A 21,914-nucleotide genomic window follows, 5' to 3' on the forward strand; every position below is an offset into this window, starting at 1 on the left:
AGACGCAGATTACGGACTGAACCAAGGGCAGAGGCACGGGATGGCTCGTTGGTCTAGGGGTATGATTCTCGCTTTGGGTGCGAGAGGTCCCGGGTTCAAATCCCGGACGAGCCCGCCTTTTCCCTCTTTTTTTTTTTTTTTTTCCGTACTTTTTACCTACATTTTTTAGATGGACGGTTCGCGTCTTGGACGAGCAGATGGCGTACGCAAGGGTTCCGAGGGGCCTGGAGCTCCGGAAGACGAGCAAGCAGAAGTGTGAGTCGCCTCGGAACCGAGGGTCGCCGATGAAAGACGATGCAGAGCCGCTGTTGGTTGTTTTCTTGCCAGTCTGACGGATGATGCCATTTTAGCCGTGGAACTTTGTATCCGCGGTCCCCAAGGAAGGCCTGCTTAACAACCAAGACCATCATAGGGAGGGCCGCTCGCGCGGGTTTCCGTAGTGTAGTGGTTATCATGTTCGCCTAACACGCGAAAGATCCCCGGTTCGAAACCGGGCGGAAACACCGAGGCTTGGCTTCTGTTTTTCTTTTTCCCGGGTATTTAAAACTTGGAGACTATGAGCCAGTTTGGTCCTGTTTAGAACATCACCCGCCAACTACTACTTGAAATTTATTACATTGGGGTACATTTGGAGACCCTGGAACAAACCTGGCTCCGGTTCAGGGCATCCACCCACCGTCCTCTCTGCCTGGATACGAACGTGGGCGGTCTTCCAGGACGGAGAAAGAGGTGGAACACCGCCAGTTTCCACCTCAGCCACCGACTCTGTAAATACTTGATCCCAACCCACTTGCTGCCTAGGAGGTAAAACTTAAAAGTTAGCAGTGGTGGAACTCGAACCCACGCCCTCAAAGAGACCAGGGGTTTAAGCCAGCACCTTAGACTGCCCGGTCACATCACGCTGCTTCAATAGGGTTTGGGATGCCTTCCTTCACTGCTGATAACTTTCCAAGGGTCTTCAGGAAAAGAAAGTGTTGGGAGGAATCTATAGGTTAGAGAACTACATCCCAGCCAACAGGATTAGTTTGACCGGAGCCACTGGGCTCCATGAGCACGCAGAGGGAAAGATTCGTGCAGTGAACACCTCATGCCTTGCTTTTACTAGGGATTCTCAAGTCATTCCCACCTTTCACTTTGGGGAATGCACGTGAATGCAGAGGAAGTCTTCTATAATCTCAACTTTTTTGTTGTTTTAAATTTTTTTTCAAATTAAACCGTGAATGTGTATTATTTTTAGAAATTAAATAAAGGAGAGGGAAACCTTCCACCCTCCTCTCAATTTTTTTAAAAAACCCATAGCTTTTTTCCCCCCCTGCAAATAGCACCAGCGCTTTCAGAAGTGGCTGTGATCTCAGAGGCTTCCACCAGTGCAATTCTGCTGCCTGAGTTTTCCATCCTTTTAAACAAGTGTTCTAACTGGAGATACCAAATCTTGACAAAACACACTTGACTGAATATCATATAGAGAATCCTCCCTTCCCTTCCCATTATAAAAATCCACTTTGAAGAAGAGGAGAAGGAGGAAGAGGAGGAGGAGGAGGAGAAAGAAAACAACATATCCAGGAAAAAAATAGAAAAATAAATTGATGGAAAACCCACAACTTAGAGATAACTACCAATATGTGGTAAATTAACCTCGTTTGTTTTTCTGTTAATTTTCCCCTGCTGTAGTATATCTATCTGTTATAGATACAGATTTGAAACATGCTTTTTAAACTTAGATTATAAATTATTAAGTCTTCCCAAACCTCATTTAAATGGCTGGCTCTAAATTCTAAAAGATGAAAGTAGCTTGAATTCCATCCCTGGGGCCTGACTTACCTGGGGCATGATTTGAAGACCCGTGGGTAGCCAGCCAGTGCTAGAGAGTACAGGATTACTGCAGCATCCCCGTAGATTTATTTTCTCTTGCTTAGTTTCTTAATATGAAGATTGCTGGTGATTCTTTTAACTGTATATAGCTATGTGTTTTCAAGCCAAAGTGTGTATCTTTCAGGCCTCATGGGCATTTAGAGATGGTTTCAGCTGAGTATCTCCTGTTTTAGTAACAGGACCTCCTGCTTAATGAGGATCATCTCTTTCCCATATAGGAAATACCATATCCTCAGTGTAGATTAGAAAATGTGCCCGCAAAACCACAGGGAATTGTAAATTGACCACAGCCCCTGCTATTAACAGGTCTCTGATGGTCTATACGTCTCCCCAGCTTAGAGTATCAAGTTCTTAGAAGAGAATGCCAACCAGTTTGGAATCTGGGATCTTCAAAACAAAAAACAACCCTCCCTCCCATCAAAATTTTGAAATATAGATTTCATATATAATTGCAAAAAAAAAAATGAGCAGGGAAGTCTCATGCCACCCTCACCTGTCCTCCCAATGATGACATCTTTCTTGCATTCTATAGTACAGTAAGAAAACTGGAAATTGACTTTGGTACAGCCCACCAGTCTGAGTTTATTCAAATTTCTCCAGTTCTCCATATGGCAATTTTGTCACATGTATAGCTTCCTGTGACTGTCACCACAGTCAAAATACAGAAGAGTTCCATCACTATAAGCCTCCCTTGGGGTATCCTTTTCATAGCCACATACAACCCCTTCTAATCTCCTCAGGCCTAGTGCCTGGCCACCACTAATCTGTTATATGTCTCTATAATTTTGTTAGGACAAGAATTCCATATGAATGAAATGAGTATGTAGTTGCTAGGGATTGGTTTCTTTACTCAGCATCATTCCTTTGGGATTCATTCCATGTGTCAATAGTTCATTTCTTTTTATTGTTCAGTAGTACTCCTTGGTATAAATGTACCAAAGTTTGTTTAACCATTCAACTGTTTCCTTTTATTCCTAGTTTGTCAAGTATTTTTATCATGAAAGGGTATTGAATTTTGTCAAATGATTTTTCTGCATCAGTTGAGATAATCATGTGAGTTTTTCCCCTCTCTATTCTGCTAACATGGAGGATTTTTTTCAATGTTGAGTTTTGATAGTTCTTTGTATACTTCACCTTTGTCTTTTGTTATATGTATGTAGTTTGCAAATAATTTCTCCCCAACTAATTTTTGACAAAGGTGTAAAAAAGCAATTCAATTCCTCTTAGAAAGAATAGCCTTTTCAATAAATGTTGCTAAAACATCCTATGGATGGACAAAGAATATATGTCCCTAAGCAAAAGAATGAATCTCAGCCAAAACTTCCCAGTTTATATAAAAATTAATTCAAAAGAGATCACAGTCTTAAATGTAAAACTATAAAATTTTTAGAAAAAAAAAAAAACTTCTTCATCTTAGAGCTGGGTGAAGAGTTCCTAAATCTGATACCAAAAATGAAAAATTTATAAATTGGACCTCATCACAATTAAAAATTTTTCCCCTGTGAAAAATTATGGTAAGAGGATTTAAAATTTTTGAAGAAAAACAAAAGGCCTACATAATCATACTGTTTTGCAAAAACAGCAATCTTCAACCTGTCCTTCCAGATGCCTGAAAGAACCACCTTTCTATTTATGAGTCAGAACTCAGAATCTACCAAATGAGGGTACCTCAAAATACCTCTCTCCCCCACCATTTCCACCTTCTACACTTGTAGGGTTTTTAAAATATTCATTTTTTTGAGAGAGAGAAGGTACACAAGTCTGGGGACAGGTTAGCAAGGTCCTCTCCTCATGTTTTGCCAGGTGAAATCATGTTGTTGACACTGCTGCCATATTCTCCAAGATTTAGGATTCTCTCCCAACCTTACTAGCTGTTGGCCGAATCCGGTTCCTTGTGATTGTAGAACTGAAATTTCCATTGCTTTGCTGGCTCTGAGTTAGATGCTGCTCTCAGAGTCTCAGAGCCCCCTGCTGGCTCACGGGCCCTGGAATAACAGTTTACTTCTCCCTTTAGGCCACAGGGCAGCCTCTCTCAACTACTTAACCTTTGCCTGAAGGATTCACCTGGTTAAGTAAGGCCCACTCAGCCTAATTTGCCTTTTGACCAGTGAAAAAAAGCCAACTGACTAGTGACCTTAATGACATCTGCAAAATTGCTTCCTCCATAAAACGTATCATGATCATAAGCATGATATCCTTTCATACTCAAAAGAAGGGGAGTATACAGGGCATGTACACTGGGGAGGGGGCTGCTTTTAGGGGCCCATCTTTGAATTCTGCCTGCCACAGTTACGGACACAAGAACCAGATGTGGGAGCAACTTCCAGCAGAAGAGACTTTCCAACTTCCTTCAGTCTTTTTATTTTAGTAACTTGTTAAAATCATGAGTGAGAGGGATTTCTGGATTTCCCTCCTTCCTGTGTGTCAACTCTAACTTTCTGTTTTCTCTTGGCCACATGACATTAAGTGGGCTTGCTGTTACATTGCACCAGAGTGGCAGAAACAGAGGCACCCTTGGCCAGGATGCACAGTGGGGCTCTCCCTGCTGCAAGTGTCATGTGGGTGGTCAACTTCCTCCAGTTCCTTAGGACTTCCCATTTGTGGGTTGTTTTTTTTTTTTTTTTTTTTACGTATTTTTTAAAGATAGTATTTATTCATTTGACACAGAGAGAGAGCACAAGCAGGCAGATGGAGTGGCCTGGAGTGGCAGGCAAATGGAGAGAGATAGGGAGAAAGCAGGCTCTCCACTGAGCAAGGAGCCCGATGCTGTGCTCAATCCCATGACCCTGGGATCATGATCGAGCTGAAGGCAGAGGCTTAACTGACTGAGCCACGCAGGTACCCCCCACATTTGTATTTTTAGACACTTAAAAATTATTCCATTAATATACACACACTATAGAAAAGATAAGCAGGCATAAGAATAATAATTAGTATGAAGAAGCATAAAGAAAATGAAAATCACCCTCAACCATGCCACCCAATTGTTAATATTTTGCTTTAGAGCTTTTCAGATTGTCTGCATATTTTAACATACGCACCATTTTAACAAAAATACTTTGCATTGTTTTATAACTTGCTTTGTAAAAATACTCAAGAAGTGTAATTATTGTAAATTCATGCCATAAATTCTTCTACATCATTTCCCCCCACTTTTATGAAATTTTAAACAAGAGCAATAGATCAAGTAGCCCTTAAGAACTAAAGCAAGAACATTGGAGTGGTGCAGTCCAGTAAGCATCCAAGTCCTGGTTTCAGCTCAGGTCCTGATCTCAAGGTAGTGGTATTGAACCGCAACCCCCCAGCCCCCCAGTTGGGCTTTGTGCTCAGCATAGAGTCTGCCTGAGACTCTCTTTTCTTCTCCCTCTCCCTCTTCCTTATTGTGTGGACTCTCCCTTCCCTCTTTCTCTCTCAAATAAATAAACTAAAAAAAAAAAAAGAAGAAGAACTAAACCTAAGAAGCTCATTTAAAAATGTTTTTTGGTAAGTTAGACAGAGAAAGACAAGTATTATATGATTTCACTCATTTGTGGAGTTTAAGAAACAAAATATAAGCAATAGGGAAAAAAAAGAGAGAGAGGCAAACCAAGAAACAGAGAGCACTAACTATAGAGAGCACACTGATGGTCACCAGCATGGAAGGGAAGGGGGGGAGTGACGAGGGAAACAGGTAACAGGGATTAAGGAGGGCACCTGTTCGAGCACTGGGTGATGAATGGAAGTGTTGCATCAGTATATTATATACCTGAAACTAATATTATACTCTATGTTAATTAACTGGCATTCATTCATTCATCATTCATTCATTCATTCATTCTCCAGAGAGAGAGAGAGAGAGAGAGAGGCAGAGACATAGGCAGAGGGAGAAGCAGGCTCCCTCCAGGGAGCCCGATGTGGGAATAGATCCCAGGGTCCTGGATCATGACCTGAGCTGAAGGCAAACACTCAACCGCTGACTCACCCAGGAGTCCCAACTAACTGGAATTTAAATAAAAACTTAAAAAAACAAACAAACTTGTTTTTGGTACTTGTTCACAGCTCCTTATAAGAAACTTCAGATGGTTTTAAAAAAGCCTTTTTACCCTTTTACCCAGAGGCTAGTCTAAGGAATTACTGCAAAAGAGTCAGGAAATAGCTCCAACACTCACTTGCTGAGATTGCTGAGATTTCCTTGCGCATGAACATGGCAGAGACCAATCAACTGATTTTCTCAAATAAAGGCACATGTAGGATTTATAAGAGGAAGAGAAAGGAGAGAAACATCACAGCCAGTCTTGAGAGTGAATCTTTTTTTTTTTAATTTAAAATTCAATTTGCCAACATATAGGATAACACCCAGTGCTCATCCCATCACATGCCCTTCTCAGTGCCTGTCCCCCAGTTATCCCCCCACCTCCCCTTCCCCAACTCTTTGTTTCCCAGAGTTAGGAGTCTCTCATGGTTTGTCTCCCTTTCTAATTTTTCTACACTCAGTTTCCCTCTTTTCCCTTATAATTCCTTTCACTATTTCTCATATTCCACGTATTTTTGAGACCATATGATGATTGTCTTTCTCTGATTGGAGAGTGGGTCTTTTTTCTCACAGGTAACCTGCTTAGTGGGAGGCTATCCCAAGCAGCGTTCTAGATTGAGGGCCTGCCCCCAGAAGGGGCTGGTTTAGCTCCTGGGAAAATGATTCACTTATTTCCAGTTTCTCCAAAAATCAAAACCAAACCAAACCAAACCTTGAGCACTCAGCTGAGAGGCATGCTGTAACTCTGTAATGCCTGCAAAATGCAGATTGTGTCTGCACCATTTTCTTCATTATAATTCTTCAGAAACTATGGCATAACTTTTTGTTTTTTCAATTATGTCTAAAATCAACACAACAGAATTCAGCAGTTTCTTTTATTTTTAAAATACAGTTTGGGGATCCCTGGGTGGCGCAGCGGTTTGGCGCCTGCCTTTGGCCCAGGGCGCGATCCTGGAGACCCGGGATCGAATTCCACATCGGGCTCCCAGTGCATGGAGCCTGCTTCTCCCTCTGCCTGTGTCTCTGCCTCTCTCTCTCTCTCTGTGACTATCATAAAAAAAAAAAAAAAGACAGTTTCCCATCATTCATAGCTAGTATATAAAATACAATTTATTTTAGCATATTGATCTGCTATCTTGCAACCATGCTAAACACATATAGTTCATATAGTTCTAGTATTTTGGGGCGTGGTGTGGGTTGAGAAGAGTCTGTTGGATTTTCCCCACAGATATTATGTCATTGTGATGAATGAAAATTTTACCTCTTCCTTTCCAATCCAGATGCCTTTAATTACTTTTCTCACCTTGTTGCACTGGCTAGAATGTCTAAAACAATACTGAATAGAAGTAGTGAGAGTAGAAATCTTTGCTTTTCATTTTTTGGGGAAAACTCTCAGTCTGTCAACACTGAGTATGTTAGCCTTTTCTAGGGTTAGAGTCAACTCTACTCCTAGTTTGCTGAGAGTATTATAAAAAAATGGATATTAGACACAAGAAAAAAAAACCAAAAAGATTTGTTACTAAGTTGGTAACAGATTTTGACTTATTGTGGTAATCATTTTGCAATACAGGTTTTCCTGCTTTCCAAAAATAGAATGTTCCTATGAAAACTTTGGCAAACCAAAATGGCCCATTTTCCAAAAGTTCAAGTCACAGAACTTTGCTTTTACAAAAGACCTTCGGTATCATGGTCACGGCTTTTTCCTTAAAATAAAAATCTTTCAATTTCTTTTGGTTAGTGAAAACAGGTACAAACATAGCATATACCACATTATCAAATATACAAATACCAAATCATTATGTTGTGCACCTGAAACTACTATGACATTATATGTCAATTATACCTCAATAAAAAAGTTAGAATCCAGAAAATGTTTTGCATAATCTTTACATCTTGCTGTTTAACCATAACATTATGTAATTTTTTATTGCAGAATAAGTAAAGCCTTTAAATGTGCCTAAAAAAAAAAAGGATATTAGATTTTATCAAATGCTTCTGCATTTACTAGGATAATCAGATGGTTTTTCTTTTCTTTTTTTTTTTTTTTAGTTTGTTAATATGGTGAATTATATTGGTTGATTTTTCATATGGTGACTCAGGCCTTGATCAATCTGGGTCACTTTTTTACTGTCTGGTTCTCCCCTGTGTATAAGCGCCTGAATCCCTGAACCCAACAGAGAGAGCTGTTCCGTAACCTAGCTGGAACCCCAGCTTTATCAAGGCAGGATTGACAACTAAAAATTGTACATATTTAAGGTATATAATGTAATGTTTGATATACAAATACATTGTGAAATAATCATCACAATCAAGGTAATTAACACATTTATTGCCTCACATAATTAACTTTTGTGTGAACACATAAGATCTACTCTCAGCAAGTTTTAGGTATACAATGTATTATTATTAATTATAGCCATTATGCTGTACATTAGGTTTCAAGAATTTATTCATCTCATAACTGAAAGTTTGTACCCTTTGACCAACAATTCCCATTTCCCCACCTCCAGCACTTGGTAATCACAATTATACTGTCTGTTTCTTTGAGTTTGACTTTTTAGGTTCCACATATAGGGGAGATCATGCAGTACTTGTTTTTTGGTGTCTAGCTTATTTCACTTAGCACAATATCCTCCAGGTTCATCCATGTTGTCACAAGTGGCAGGATTTCCTTATATTTTAAGGCTGAAAAATATTCCACTATAAATATATCATATTTTCTTTATTCATTCATCCATCAATGGGCACTTAGGTTGTTTATACATCTTAGCTATTGTGAATAATGCTATGATGAACTCGGGTATTCATATATCTCTTGAAATAATGATTATATTTCCTTTGAATATACATCTAGATGTGGGATTGCTGGATTGTCTTGTAGCCAGGTAGGTAGAAACAGGCAGCATATCTGTTGGATGATGAGTGAATCACCCAGCGCAGCTTTCACAGTAGTTGCCAATGACCTTCATGCAGTAAAAGCCATGAACACTATACAGTCATCATGTTTTTCAGTTCTCTGAATCATCAACACACTGAACTTGTGATATATACCACATCCAATCTCATCCCACCTCCTGAGCCTCAGGGTCTGACTCTCCTCCACCTGCCTTAAATGTTGGGATTCTGCAGGGCATGTGCCTGGTCCTCTGCTCTTCCCATGCCCACTGCCATGGTTGCCAGTAGGATCAACACCTCTTGATTTTTAACTGTTGCCCAGATCTGTCACTTGGCCTCCTCTTTCATTTCTACTCCAAGTCTCTCCTGGCCCCCAAGCTCCAGATCCACACCAGAACAAATGCATGCCTTTTCCATTGTCCAAACAGCTACTCCTGCACATTACCCCTCTCTGGAAATGGTGCCAGCTCCTGGCTATTCAAATCACATGCCCACCAAGCAGCTCCAGACAACTCCACTGCCGCCATCAGCTCTCTACAGGATCATTGGCACACCCTTTAGCCAGGACTCTCACATGCCCTACCACAGGAACATTGGAAAGAGGTCATTTCTTCTGTGTTCATTGCATTAACCAAGCTCAAAGGGATGTGTAAACAAAGCCCAGAATTTGCAGTGAGAAATAAAACAATAGACACTCATGATGAGTGTTAGGAAACAACGAGAAACCAGAGGTAGTAAGTAAGCAAAGACTAGGCACTGCTTACCCTCTTGCCGGGACACAGCAAGGAGCTGGTATGTGGACCGACTTAATTCCTCCCAACCTTGCGAATAATTTCCTATCTCAATGTACGTATTTTGCAAAATATGACCAATTTTCTAGAGAAAAAATTCTTTGTTATACTCATAATGACAATCCTAGTCATGTAAGCTCTTTAATCATAGCTTGCAGGCTCTAACTAATTTTGCAGGTTCTTAAAAACTTTTATTTATTTATTTTTATATTTTATTTAAATTCAATTTGCAACATATAGTATAACACCCAGTGCTCATCTCATCGTGTGCCTTCCTTAATGCCCACCGTCCAGTAACCCCCTCCCCCTCCATCCTCCTGCTCCTCTGCAACCTTTGTTTCCCAGAATTAGGAGTCTCTCATGGTTTATCTCCCTCTCTAATTTTCCCCCCTCAGGTTCTCCCGTTTCCCTTATGGTCCCTTTCACTATTTCTAATATTTCCCGTATGAGTGAAACCTTATGATGATTGCCCTCCGATTGACTTATTTCACTCAGCATAATACCCTCTAGTTCCATCCATGTGGAAGTAAATGGTAGAAATTCAGGTCTTCCGGATTCTAGTTCCCCACAGGCCATGGGAGCGCCTTGCTGTTGGCGCCCTCCACTGTGGAAAGGCGGTAGTTGCAACTTTGGAAGGGAAGGACTTCCTAACTGACGGGTAGAGAGGTTCTTCCTGTGGGGGTGGTGGATGCAGTCACGGGGTCAGATGACCTGACCTGGATGGGAAAAAAATAGCAGCACTTGTATTTTTCCTAATCACTAACTGGAACTGAGCCTTTCCTTTTATTATGAATGCAGGCTACAGACCCCAGTAAGATTAGCAGGACCTGTAACTTCATTGCCAGTAGAAATCTCAGCCATTTTCACATCACGCCATTGTTGATACAGATATCCTGAATTACCATTTATGGTCCTTAGTATTTAGAAAATTACAGTAGTTGTTAAATAAGCTTCTATATCTTATTTTGATGTGTGTCGATGAAACTGCATTTCTTTCTTTCTTTTTAAAGATTTTATTTATTTATTTGCGAGAGAGAGAGAGAGAGAGAACAGAAGAGAGTGAGCAGAGGAGGAGGAACAGAGGGGGAGGAGTAAAGGGGAAGGGAGAGTGATGAGCAGATTTCCCCCTGGGCTGGGAGCCTGACATGATGCTCCGTTCGAGGACCCCTGATCAGGACCTGAGTCAAACCAAGAATTGGATGCTCAACTGACTGAGCCACTCCAGTGCCCTGCAGCACATTTATTTCTATCTTGCAAATTGATTCTTAAAAATATTTTTGATAACTTTTCAATAGAAATGAGTTCCTTTGTAATTTTATGTAGTTTGTACATATAAAAACGTTTTGAAAAGATATTCATAACTTTCACCAGACTTCACAAGGGGTCCATTGTTGAATAAATGGACCTCAGGAGTATGTGACCTGCTCCTTTCTCTGGTATGTTCTGGGCTAAATCCTTAGGGTATGAAGAGTCCTTCATTCAGGAAACCAACTCATGGATTCCTGGGAAGGACAGATTTTCAGATTGAAAGACAGGGATGCCTGGGTGACAGTGGTTGAGCACCCTTTGGCTCAGGGTGTGGTCCTGGGGTCTCTGGGTCGAGTCCCACATCAAGCTTCCTGCAGGGAGCCTGCTTCCCCCTCTGCCTGTGTTTCTGCTTCTCTCTTTTTTGTCTTTCATGATTAAATAAATAAAATATTTAAAAAACAAAAAAGATTGAGAGACAAATGAATGTGCCCTAAGTAGAGAATGGAGAGGCAGGCAGCTACAAAGGGAGAAGGACAAGTTCCCAGGGACACAGGAAGGTCAGAGTGTAGCATCAAGGCAGCCTGCCAGATCCCAGGCCCCAGTGCCCTGGATTGTATAGAGAAGGCAGATTAAAGATAAAGCTGTAGCTGGCAAAAAAGGAACAGTCACTTATTTTGGTTGAGAGGGGGTGTTTGGTCTTTTATGAGAGGCACAGGGACCTTGTTTTTGTCTTTGCTTGTAGACATAATTAAAAATGCCCTTGCTTTGTTTCATTTTATCATAGTCTCAGAATAATCTTGTCTAAGGTTAGTATTCCGTAGACTTGTTTATGCCTGATAGGAGAGCAACATGGTCTAGCTTTGAGTGCTTGGCCAGCTCCTGAATGTCAGGGCTTTTGCTGGTGGTGTGTGTGTGTGTGTGTGTGTGTGGTGTGTGGAATTTCTCAGAAGTTGTCATGGTTCCTTTTTACTCTCTGTGTCCAGTGTCTTAGATTTCCTGATATAGCCTCAATGTGAAATATTTTCCTCTTTGTTCCATAGGTCAGAATGAATGTGCTGGCGTTGTAACTGAACCAATGTGAGTTTGCTCCTTGGTGAGTCAGAAACTGCACCAGGTTCCTTTGTGTTGTGCCCAAGATAGCGAATCCGAGAAACCACCGAGACGCCGACACCGATGCAAACACACGAGGGTTTATTTACAAGCTCCGGCTTGGGTCCAAGTGCACCCGACGCGACGCAGCGGAGCAGGGACTTGGACCCCGAGGCGGGTTCCAGCTTAGTTTTATGGGCTGGTCTCGGGGACCTCCAGAAGGGGTGGAGGAATTTCTCAAGTTCTGTTTACATTCTGATATGGGGCTTTCGAGAGCCCCATATTGAGCTCTGCTCTTATTCTAATAGGGGTTTCCTGCCCTTGGCTTGGGCTCTGTTCATACTCTAATATGGAGCTTTCTAGGATATTAAGCTGTAAGCTGTTTTCTTCCTGTAACTGAAGTAAGGTAAAGTTCAGCTCTTATTCACAGGGACCTGGGATGGCTGTACTTGTACTAATCCTGAACTTAAAGTGGAATGGCCTTAATTTTCTGGGCCTCCACACTTTGTAGTACAAAGCAAAACTTATTTGCAGCAAATGAGATCACAGGGAATACCTTCCAAAACCATGACTGCCTGAACAAAAGTGGATGGGTTTCTTTTGTTAGGGTTGGATGAATATTTAGATAGTGAAACCTAGTCATTGTATGTAGATAAAGTTACCCGGGAGCCTTAAGCAAACATGCCTATACATAAATTATGTTCTATAAATGAGGCTTGAGCTCTTCCTTGGCTGATTTTAGTATTATAATGAGGTAAAGTCATTATAATCATGACCAAGTCATTCTTGGTCATTATAGAGGGCACTCCATGGTCCATTTTCACACACATGAGTCCAGGGTTAAGCTCAAACTGGTCTAGATGGCCTGGGTCAAGGCAGTCACTAAAGCTTGAGGGGCAGTCTCTGTTGGCCTGAGCTAAGAGGTAAACTAGAAAAAAGAGCTTAAGGAAAAATGTGGAACAAAGGCCAGTGAGTATAAGCAGGTGGGCAGCAAAGATCAAGTCTGGGGGTCTTCCTGGTGACAATATTTGGATTTAAAAATGTTTATCCAAGAGAAAATTCCTGGTGCTTTTTTTTTTTTAATTTTATTTTATTTATTCATGAGAGACACACAGAGAGAGATAGAGGCAGAGACACAGGCAGAGGGAGAAGCAGGCTCTATGCATGGGACTCCATCCTGAGTCTCTAGGATCACGCCCTGGGCCGAAGGTGGCGCTAGACTGCCGAGCCAACTGGGCTGCCCAATTCCTGATGCTTTTTAACACCAGCTGCTGTTTATTTAAGTTCCTGCTACATGCTGGACATTCACAATAAATATTTAAACTCTAATCTTAATTAAAAGCCCGTGGAGTAGGGATAGTTTTCTTATCATATGCTTGATAGAGGGATTAAGTAACTTGCTGTGGTCATACAGCTAAAAAGTGATGTAAGTAGGGTCCCGGTTTAGTGCTGCCTGCAGCCCACGGCGTGATCCTGGAAACCAGGGATGGAGTCCCACATCAGGCTCCCTGCATGGAGCCTACTTCTCCCTCTGCCTGTGTCTCTGCCTCTCTCTCTCTCTCTCTCTCGCTCTCGCTCTCACTCTGTATCTCTCTTGAGTAAATAAAATAAAATCTTAAGAAAAAATAAAGTGACATAAGTAGATTAGGTCTAGGCCCTAGTGTTCTTGATGTGGGAAACAAAGGCAGAATGGAAATTTAGATAAAATTAAATCTCATAACCGGTAACCCATTGACAAAAACTTGAGATAGGCAGATTATAACATTCCTCCAGGATCCTGTGAGTCTTTAGCATATGAAAGCCCTTTTGGAACTTCTTTTATCTTTACTTCTCCCAACCCCGAGGTCTATGATCCCTTGCTCCTCACAGTCCTGGCTGGGGCAGCAGAGAGCAGCAGGTAAGCAGGTGCAGCAGCTCTTCCACGGGTCCTGTCCCCGCACTTTAATAAAACCACCTTTTTGCACCAGAGATGTCTCAAGAATTTTTTCTTTGCTATTGGTTCCAGACCCACCAACACAAGAACATTACAAAACTACATCATTCTGACTTCAAAACTTATGAAGTTTTCACCATTAGCTCTTCTGAGAGTTTGAGCCCCAAAGACACGGTTGTATGCTGACCTGTTTCTCAACTGCCAAATGGGGTCCCATCAACTCCTATCATCCCTCTAGTAGATCTAGGCTGGATAGAATACTAAGTGGATCCAGTGCCAATCCAGATACAGTCTGACTTAAGTGAGTGGTCTGCACTTCTGAGGCCCTCCCAATCCTGGGACACACTTTTACCCTTGTTAACAAGACAACAGGCCCCAAGTGGAGTCACTTATGCTAAGCCTTGCATCACTGAACTGAGACTAAATTATGTAGTTTTGGCTCTCCCAGAAATGGAATCTTAAACCAGCCAACCGGAATGGTCTGATCAGCACTAGTTAAGTAATCTGACTGATAGACCCTCTCCCATCTCCTAAGGAAAAGTGACCTTGTCATAATGAATTCACTTTTTTGCTTAGTGTAACTTCCTTGTTCCCTCTCTCCTTTGCTTACAAATATTTTTCCTTTTGCGATGCCTGGGTGACTCAGTGGTTGAGTGTCTGCCTTCAGCTCAGGGTGTGGTCCTGGGGTCCCAGAACTGAGTCCTTCATTGGGGCTCCCTCAACGAGTCTGCTTCTCCCTCTGCCTATGTCTCTACCTCTCTCTGTATGTCTCTCATGAATGAATAAATAAAATCTTTAAAAATATTTTTTTCATTTTATATTGCTCCTCAGAGTGCCTTTCTATCCACTAGATTGAATGCTACCCAATTCATGAATCTTTGAATAAAGCCAATGAGATCTTTAAGATTCATTCAGTTGAATTGTATTTTGTTTTAAAATTTTTAAAGATTTTATTAATTTATTTGACAGAGCTAAGAGTACAAGCCAGGGAAGCAGTAGAGGGAGAAAGGGAAAAGGAGGCTCCCCTCTAAGCAGGGAACCCGATATGGGGATAGACATGGGGATCGGTTCCAGGACCCTGGGATAGTGACCTGAACTGAAGGCAGACATTTAACCGGCTGAACCACCCATGCACCCCTGAATTGTTTTTTTTTTTATCATCCTTGGTAAAGGCTATCCTTTACCAAGCACTCAATATCTCATCTGTTTTCCTCTCACCCATTGACTTGGATCAACCTGAGGCAAGAAAACTGAAGGACCCCATAAAAAAAAAAAAAGAAAGAAAGAAAGAAAAAGCTGGTTTTTCCCTTTGCTCCTTTTCTAGCTTTTCTTCTTACCAGGACCTGCACCCTCACCCCACTCTACACATGCTTTGTAGTGCAAATAGCACATGTCCTCCTAATACTGGAGGGAGGTTAATGACGTCTTTGGGGTCTTCTAGAGCAATAGATAACACCTAAGGAGTGAGAGGGCAAGGTCATCATAAATATTCTCTAAGACCACTGACTCCAAACACCTTGACACTGAGACCCCTGGCTTCAGGGAATGAGTGACTTTTGGCGGACACCTGGATTCTGTCTTTGTTTTGACTAGTTCCCAGATGCCTTAAAAGGATACATGTACCAGACCCCAATCAACAGTAAAAATACCAGACCCCAAGCAAAGATGAGATTGATGCTCTTTTCCTTTTTGAGTCTCCTGTATGTTCTGTCTGCATCTCTCTATATATATCTTCAGTCTGCTTTCATCTCCTACTGGCTCACTTTTGATTTCCATCCTATGTGAAGACAAGGACCCTCTTGGCTGGTCATGTGAGACTTTGCCTCTCTGGGTCCTTGAACCTGGCCCGATGGCAACAGGCCTAGAAAGTAAGTTCTATTATTAGCCCTAGTTTATAGATAAGGAAACTGGGCCAGGAAGAGGTTAAAGTCTTGTGGGAAGTGCTGAGAGGATCTGACCAGCAGATACTGGGCACCAGAGCCCTTCAACAGCACACAGCAGGGTTAACTGTTCAACAGCATCCATACTACTGGTTATCAGGGATCATTACTGCAATCATCAGTCATTATCTGGGGGGTTCTATTCTGTTTTACTGTGAAGATGCTCAGGCTCAGAGCAGGTATGTGATTCTGCTCAGATTGCAGGGTGGTGACTCAAGCCCTGACTTCAGGCTGAGGCCCAAATGCCACACCTGGGGTATACCCATGAAAACTCAACTCACACTTGTGGAGGCCGAGAAAAATCAAGGTCATTCCACCTCAAGTTAAGCATTAGCACAAGTACAGCCATCTTAGGCCCCTGTGAATAAGAGCTGAACTTTACGGGAAAAACTGCAGAATGTCCTCAATGTCTTCGGCAGAGAATCCCATATCAGAAAGACAACAGAGCAGCCCACACCCATGGTAGAAAGTCCCATCTTAGAATGAGAACAGAGCTCAATGCCCTTGAAAGCCCCATATCAGAATGTAAACAGAACTTGAGAAATTCTTCCATCCCTTCTGAAAATCCCCTAGACCAGCCTATAAAAAAATCCAGCTGTACAACACACTTGACTCATAAGTTGCATCCCATGCAAACAGGTCATGAAGCAAAGATTTGCATGCAGGAGGATTGTTGCCTTGTGCTCCTGGGATTAACCCCTCTAAGGGCAGCAGACAGGCAGAAAAGGCAGAGGAAGAAGCTGAGCTGCAAGGCAGTTACTATTGAGGCCTCAGCTGTTCCACATGGAGCTGTGGAACTGGGAGGAACCTGTAGAAATGTCCCAGTTGAGGTAAGGCTGAGGTGGGTGGGCCAGGCATCAATCAGTCTTTGGATTCTAGGTAACTGTGGGTGAGGTAGCTTCCTTCCCCCAGGCAAGTCCTACCAAGAGCCTCAGCTGCAGACCATGGCTGACCACAAAGAAAAACATGTTCTGTTTAGCTAGATCACTCCACCCTCTCACCTTGCTCACCCACAGGCAGTTCTTTAGAGCTTTCATCATCAAAAAGTTCCTTTTGCCTTACCTTTGAGACACTTAAAAATCTGACAGGTCTGAGCCTTCCCTCTCCTATAATAGATCCTTCCCTTATTACAATGGTCTTTTTGAAGAAAGCCTCTCCTTACCTAAATCAAGATGTTTTCTATTTGGCAGTAAATTTGTACAGGGCAGTATTGATGAAGGATAATTGGAAGAATGGCAGGCACAGATAAGGGGGCCCCACCCTAAGAGGAAACCACCCTAAAAAGGATCTTACTCTACCCTGGAAGGAGCCCTCCACCCTTTCCCATGTGATAAATAGGTGGGAAAAATCTGATTGGATGACAGGCACAGAGAAGGTAAATCAGATTAAACAGCCCACTAACAAGCCCATAAAAACCCCTAGACTTAGAAACTCTGGGGGGCAACCCTCTTGGGTACCCTCCCTTTTTGGGAGTTTTATACTTGCTCACTTGCTTTTCTGCTCACTACTTTGCCTGGTCTACCTCTTTATTCTTTGAAGCAGAATGACAGAAAACTATGGGCACTGAAGGAGAAAAAAATCCTGTAACATTATGATATAACATTGACAGTGAAAAACTACTACAAATGGCACCCAGTGGCATGGATGGATCTCACAGGCTTTATGTCAGCCACCCGAAAATGCCACATACTACATGAGTCCATTCACCTAGAGCTCAGACAGGTGAAACTCATCATTGGTGTGGAAATTCAGGCCGAGGTTACATTTGGGGATAGCCTAGGGTTGGGTTGTACATGAAGGATCTTCTGTGATGTTGGTAATATGTTCTTCATATGAGTTTTTGGTTACATGGTCTGTTCCCTTTGTGAAAATTTATTAAGCTGTACACTAGGACTTGTGTGCTTTTCTGTATGTGTCAGGCTTCAATAAAAAGTTTACAAACAACAAACAAAAGACAAATGACCTAATCCACTGTGTATGTTGGACACAGATAGTCAGGCCTTGACTTTGCCTCTCAGAACTGCTGGGGGAGAGAGAGCCGTTCTGTGTAACTGTCATGAGGGAGCACATGTGAGCATCACTTCCTCCACTTGAGGAGGAAGTAGCATTAGGCCAGGACTAGGGGAAGTGCATTTCATCTGAGAGTGTGTAGGAGGTGGGAGGGTGAAGAGGCTCCTACAGAAGAGGCTGGATTTGTACCTAATCACTGCATGGTTCTGAATCCCTTGGTATTTGTCCTTTGCCTTAGGAAGGAAGGAATAAAAGTTGGTGACCTGGGTGCTCAGTGGAACTGAGCCATCAACTGAGGTGAGAATAAGGAGGGCTGGGTAGTAGGAAGCATTTCTGAATAGAAAGTAGGGGAAAGCAGGACAGGTGGCCCAGGGAGATAAAGAAACCATCCTCGAATATGTTTTGGATTGAGGAGAGGCCTCCTTAGTGTGGCAGGCCTGGATGGTGGCGGAGGGGCCAAAAAGAGAGGGTTTTTAGTATTTCTGATACTGAACTTTACCTGATGGAGGGTTCCTGGAAAACAGCATCAGTTAAGAAATCCTCCTACCCACATGTGTTCTAGGAAGTAGCTCATTGCAAGGAATCAGCCTTCTCCATGTGACTTGAGATGACCTGATGTGTATGTGAATAAGGCCCACCCAGACTCAGAAAGACTAGCTGAACTGACAAATCTGGACAAAATGCCTGTTAACTTGAGTTGACTAAACTTGTCAGCTTTCCCTCTCCCTTCAGGCCCTCAGACCTTGAATAACCATTGAAATGGCCCTTCCCCAGAACCAGCATCCCCTGATGAATGGTTCTATTGTGTCAACTCATCCCACTCCCATACCCAGCACTTCTTCAGTGCTCATCCCCCATCCCCCACCTCATTCCCAGTTATATCTAGTCTTGTCTATTTCTGTCTATGAAAGAAGAACTCTGGGGGTGCCTGGGTGGCTCAGTCTGTTAAGTGTGTAGGGCTCTTATCTCCACCTGGTCTCCATCTGAGGGTCACGAGTTCAAATCCCACTCTGGGCCGCATGATGGGTGTGCAGCTTATAGAAAGGAAGGAAGGAAGGAAGGAAGGAAGGAAGGAAGGAAGGAAGGTCCCTCAACAAAGTAGAAATGGAAGGGAACTTCCTCAGTCTGATGAAGTGCTTTGCATGTACAAAAGACTACAGCAGACTTTATGCTTATGGTGAAAGACTGAATGTTTTCTTCTGAGTCTTCAACATTTCTTTTCAATATAGTACTGGAGGTGAGAGAAAAGGCTGAAGGCATCAGACTAGAAATGAAGAAGTAAAACAGTCTTTTTTAAAGACAGTTTTTATTTATATTTCAGTTAACATACAGTGTAATATTAGTTTCAGGTGTACAATTTAATGAGTCAACACTTCTATACAACACCGGTATTCATCACAGGTAAACTCTTTAATCCCTATCACCTATATAACCCATCCCTTGACTGACATCTCCTGTAACCATCAGTTTGTTCTCTAGAGTTGAGTCTATTTCTTCGTTTGCCTCTCTCTCTTTTTACCCCCTTTGCTCATTTATTTTCTTCTTAAATTTCACATATGAGTGAAATCATATGATATTTGTATTTCTCTGACTTATTTTACTTGGCATAATACTCTCCATCTCCAACTGTCTTTGCAAATGGTAAGATTTCATTCTTTTTTTTATGGTTGAGTAATATTCATATATATATATATATATATATATATATATATATATATATATATATATATATAATTTACCAGTGTGGAGGCCGAGAAAAATTAAGGCCATCCCACCTAAAGTTTAGCATTAGCACAAGTACAGCCATCTTAGGTCCCTGTGAATAAGAGCTGAACTTTACGGGAAAAACTGCAGAATGTCCTCAATGTCTTCGGCAGAGAATCCCATATCAGAAAGACAACAGAGCCCACACCTGTGGTAGAAAGTCCCATCTTAGAATGAGAACAGAGCTCAATGCCCTTGAAAGCCCCATATCAGAATGTAAACAGAACTTGAGAAATTCTTCCACTCCTTCTGAAAATCCCCTAGACCAGCCTCTAAAAAACTCAGCTGTAACCCACTTCGGGGTCCAAGTCTCTGCTCCGCTGTGTCGGGTATACTTGGACCCAAGCTCGAGCTTGCTAATAAACCCTCGTGAGCTTGCATCGGTGTCGGCTCCTTGGTGGTTTCTCCGATTCGCAATCTTGGGCACAACAAATGGACACTTGGGCTGTTTCCATAATTTGGCGATTGTTGATAATGTTACTATAAACTACCCTATGATCCAGCAATTGGACTATTAGGTATTTACCCAAGGAATACAAAAATACTAATTCAAAGGAATACATACACTCCAATGTTTATAAAACAGTCTTAATTAGCAGACAATATGTCCTTGCATTTATAAAGTCCTAAGGGATCTTTTAAAAAACACATACACACAAACCTATGAGAACTAATAAATGAGGGGTGCCTGGGTGGATCAATTGGTTAAGTGCCTGCCTTCAGCTCAGCTCATGGTCTCAGGGTCCTGGGGGCAAGCCCCTACATTGGGCTCCCTGCTCAGTGGGGAGCCTGCTTCTCTCCCCCTCCGCCTGCTTGTACACTGTCTCTGTCAAATAAATAATCTTAAAAAAAGCAGAAAGCTAATAAATAAGTTTGGCAAGATTGTAGAATATAAGATCAATTGTATTTATACTAGCAATAAATAATCCAAGAGTGATATTGGGGAATCAACCGAATTCAGAATAACATCAAAAAGAAAAAAATGCTTAAGAATAAATATGAACAATAACAAAAATGTAAACAAAGAAGTGCAAGCCTGTGCTCTGAAAACTACAAAACATTATTGAGATAAAGGTATAAAATATGAAGAGACGGTCCACATTCATAGAATGGAAGAGTCTAGTTTTTACGAAGGCAGTTCTGCCCAAACTGTTCTAGAGATTCATCACAACTGCTAATAAAATCCCAGCTGACTCTCCCGTAGAAATTGATCAGCCTTCGAAAAATGATATAGAAATGCAATAGACCTTAGATTACCCAGAACAATTTTGAAAAAGAACAAAGAGTGCTACTTGATTTCAGTATTTTTCATAAAACTATAGTAATCAAGATGGATAGTATTGGCATAAAGACAGACATATCATAGAAAGTGCAGAAACAGACCATATGGGTAGGGTCAATTGATTTTTTTCTCTTGATATTTTAATATACTTTTTAATTCATGTAATTACCACCCAGCTCAACAAATAGAACACTACCAGTAGCCCAGAGGCTCCCCCTTGTGTTCCCTCCCAGTCAATATGCCCACTATTCCTCAAATGTTATCACAGTCCTGATTTCTAGCACCTAGAATAGATTCTGAGCTTTACATATGCACAATCATCAAGTATTCTTTGGTGTCTGAATTACTTACCTTATTACCGTTATCATTATTATTTTAAAGATTATTTATTCATGAGAGACACAGAAAGAGAAAGAGAGAGAGGCAGAGACATAGGCAGAGGGAGAAGCAGGCTCCATGCAAGGACCCCAGTGTGGGACTCCATCCTGCATCCCAGGATCATGCCCTGAGCCAAAGGCAGCCTCTCAACCACTGAGCCACCTAGGCATCCCTTAATATTATATATTTGAGATTTATTTATGTTGTTACATCTAATAGTATGTTTTCTTTGCATTTTTAAATTGAGATAAAATTTGTAGATCATAAATTCACCTTTTAAAAGTGTACAATTCAGTTGTTTTTTAGTATATTTTATATATAGTATATATTTAGTATATCCATAACATTGTGCAAACATCACCACTATTAAATTCCAGAATATTTTCATCACTCCAAAAAGATACCCTGTCACCATCCCCATTAGCTGTCATTCCCCACTTCCTCCACTCTCTACCACCTCCCCACCTGCACCCCCAGTCCCTGGCAACCATTAGTCTACTTTCTGTTTCTATGGATTTGCCTCTTCTGGATATTTTATATAAGTAGAATCATACAATTCTTTGTGTCTGGCTTGTTTCACTTGGCATAATGTTTTTAAGGATTATTCATATTATACTATATATCAGTTCAGTCCTTTTCATGGCTGAATAATATTTCATTCTATGGATATACCACATTTTGTTTATCCATTCGCTTTTTT

The 21,914-nt window shown here is 41.6% G+C and overlaps 2 non-coding genes across 2 annotated transcripts; both read left to right on the top strand.

The window, feature by feature from the left end:
- The first annotated feature begins 42 nt into the window (after positions 1-42).
- TRNAP-UGG (transfer RNA proline (anticodon UGG)) lies at positions 43-114 on the top strand. The gene has a single exon. It is a non-coding gene; the product is annotated as a tRNA-Pro (tRNA).
- A 316-nt stretch (positions 115-430) lies between these two features.
- On the top strand, positions 431-503 carry TRNAV-AAC (transfer RNA valine (anticodon AAC)). The gene has a single exon. It is a non-coding gene; the product is annotated as a tRNA-Val (tRNA).
- Positions 504-21,914: the final 21,411 nt, after the last annotated feature.

The sequence above is a fragment of the Nyctereutes procyonoides genome, unplaced genomic scaffold, assembly GCF_905146905.1.
Source record: "Nyctereutes procyonoides isolate TBG_1078 unplaced genomic scaffold, NYPRO_anot_genome, whole genome shotgun sequence".
Lineage (NCBI taxonomy): Eukaryota > Metazoa > Chordata > Mammalia > Carnivora > Canidae > Nyctereutes > Nyctereutes procyonoides.